The following is a 2,886-nucleotide window of genomic DNA, read 5'->3' as shown; positions in this document are numbered from 1 at the left end:
GCTTAGCCTTGTTACTTAGGCTGAGTAGAAAAGGGCTATGGAAAAGTGACTCAGCTGAATTAGAGGTAGAAAAAGAAGTTATATAATCATTACATGGTCACATCGTGGTTTGTGGGGATTGGTTGAACTACATTTGTTGTGCTTAAATGGAATGTAACTGATAATGGCCTAATTGCTTAAAAATACCTGCTTTTTGCAATAAAGGAGATCTCTTTTGCACCTGCCTGGTGCCACCTGCAAAGCACTTACACTGTGATTTGTAACAGGTAGTCATTAGCCTTGTGAAAATTTGCTCTAAAAGAGCTTTTTCTCTGTGAGACTTTGTCAGTTAATAACAATATTTTATTGCACATCATATCTGCTAGGTGCAGTGAAGTCTAAGGCATGCCTGTGATCATCAATAAAAACTGCACTTTGCAAGGTATTCCAAGGCTGTCACTGTGGCAACATTTAATACTGCACATTTCACTATGAGGTTATAACTGAAACACCTTTACTGTAATTTAGCTCAAGTATTGTAAAATGCTAATGATTTATTAGAATAATAAACTAGACAAAAGGTCATACCAGGTAAACTCATAAAAGCAAACATATTTAAATGGAATTACTGAGTCATAGAAGCCCCCTTGGTCAAGACAGTCAGTTAGACCACATAGCTGGGTAGCACGTAGTGCCCATTTGGGTATTGAATATCACTCAGGATCAAAGTTGTACAACCACTCTGAACAGCTATTCCCATATTGTGTGCTAAGATACACCATAAAGAAGTTTCCTCTTATGATATCTAAGTGAGACTTTCTGTATTTCAAATTGTGCCTGTTGCCCCTTGTCTTTTCACAGATACTGATAGGAGTTTGGATCTATCTTCTTTATTTCTCCCATCAGGAACTCATACTGATAAGATTCCCCCTGCGCTTTTCTTTTTCAGGCCAAACAGTCCCAACCTCCCGTCATGTGCCAGATCCTCCAATCCTTTTACAGTTTTCATTGCTTTTTGCTGAAGAAGTGTATCCATACTTCTGTTGTTCCATGGGAAGCCCAGGACTAGAAATGTGTCTCTACACCTTTCTAGTGCTGGGCAGAGAACATTCACATCCTTTGACCTCCCGGCAATGCTCGGTAAAACGCTGACCAGGAATTGATCCAAGGATGGATCCCTGCTACTTCCTCTTGGACCTGTTCTTTACCAGGACTGCCAGGTTCTTTTCTCCAAAAAAAGCTGCTGGTCAGCCCCTATCATGTCCTAGTGCATGGGTTTACTATTCTTCAAGTGAATTAACTTGTCTCGTTATAGGTCTTCATGAAGTTCTGGTGAGAGAATGGCAGTGCATCAGTTTGTGGACAGGACTGGACAAACCTTGGTAGCCTCTCCACAAAGTCCCAAATCTGGGTCCCTGGCAAGGAGGAAACCTCCCTAAGCAGCAGATCAGACTGGCAGCTGGAAGCCTTGGTACCTTGCAGCAGGGTGTCTCCTCTCTATCACTTGTTTCTTCCTTGAGATGCTGCTGCATGGCTCAAGCTCAGTCAGGCTGGTTGCTCCAACAAAAGGGAAGGCTATCAATTCTCAGGCACTAGGAAATAATATTTTACATAGAATAACCCTTGCTGTATTATGTCTCTCCAGTATATTTTCAGCATATTTTCAGTTACAGTAGGATTTTTTTTTTCTTGCTTTGCTATGTAAACTGAGTACAATTTAAAAGATACCACTAGAAAAAGACATAGTTGACTAACACTGCACACCATTTATTATTATTTTTACAAAAGAGAAATATTTTTAATGGCTTGAGATACTTTTGTACCAACAGAAAGATAATATTTTGAATAAGATAAATTTACTTTCCTTCTTATTTCACTATGAGGATGATATTCTGGGAGCCCTGCAGGGTTCTGCTTTGAAAAAAAAGAAGTGAACAAGAGTATATGAGTGCCAAGCAAGGGAAAAGATTATCCAGCCATGTCAAAGATATGGATAGTCTGCCAATTTGGAAGATTAGCAAAGCTCAAGCATCACTAAATATTAAATAGAGGGAAATGAAACTAAAAATAGATTGTCAAACACTCAAATAAATAAAACAAAAATCATTCAATGTTGTCTCATTGAAATTCTTCATGGGTCTAATTCCCGCTCTGTTAAAGGTCAATAGGATATGCATGTCTTCAAAATTCTCCCTTGGCTTATCAGAGCTAAGCCACACAGAGTTTCCAAGTGTCACTATAATATTCAAAATCATCATGCAGATGGCACAGATCTACCAAACAGATATACGAAAAATATGTCTACACTGGGTGGGTGTGTACTTTTGGTTACTACTTAACCTCTAGTTCACAACTGTTTTGTCCCATGCTCTGTTCTCATAGGATGCTGCCTCTGGAACAGTGATTTTATTGCCTGGAAAGCAGGCAATAAAAGTTAAAGTCTCTGTAAGCTACGCAGCGTTGGGTTGGGATTTTTGTTTGTATATTTTTGTGTTTGTTTGTTTTTAATTTTAGTTTGTTTCTTTAAAAACAGCCAAAATACTGCCTTGTATTTTTTGTTATCACTGTCCAGATATCTCATTAGAGAGGTTTGTTTCAGAGAGGAGCTGAAGACAAACATAACAGCAATTGCTAGACCCTGCAGCAGCAGCAGGGCTGCTGCCAGCGGCAGGAATTGCTGCAGACTCTGGTTGAGGTAACAAAGCCAAACAGGAGAGGCAGCTTGGGAATTTAGATGACTGATATGGTGACTGACTCAGCCTAAGGACATAGTGCCAGAGAAATTTTTAGCTGATGATTTTGAACTGGAAGACAAATCTCTCCAATCAAAGTTGTCCCTTTCCTCTCACATTCCAATTTCTGATAATTGAAGCAACTTCACACTCAGATCCTCTGTAAGTGAATGAA

The 2,886-nt window shown here is 39.3% G+C and overlaps 1 long non-coding RNA gene across 1 annotated transcript; it reads left to right on the top strand.

Moving 5' to 3' along the window:
* The first annotated feature begins 236 nt into the window (after window positions 1–236).
* Window positions 237–1,561, top strand: LOC135301258 (uncharacterized). Its single transcript, XR_010362995.1, has 3 exons — window positions 237–266; window positions 366–421; window positions 929–1,561. It is a non-coding gene; the product is annotated as an uncharacterized LOC135301258 (long non-coding RNA).
* The last annotated feature ends 1,325 nt before the right edge of the window (window positions 1,562–2,886 follow it).

Source organism: Passer domesticus, chromosome 5 (genome assembly GCF_036417665.1).
Source record: "Passer domesticus isolate bPasDom1 chromosome 5, bPasDom1.hap1, whole genome shotgun sequence".
Lineage (NCBI taxonomy): Eukaryota > Metazoa > Chordata > Aves > Passeriformes > Passeridae > Passer > Passer domesticus.
Note: the sequence above shows the minus strand (reverse complement) of the source record. Positions and strands in the feature narration are given on the sequence as shown.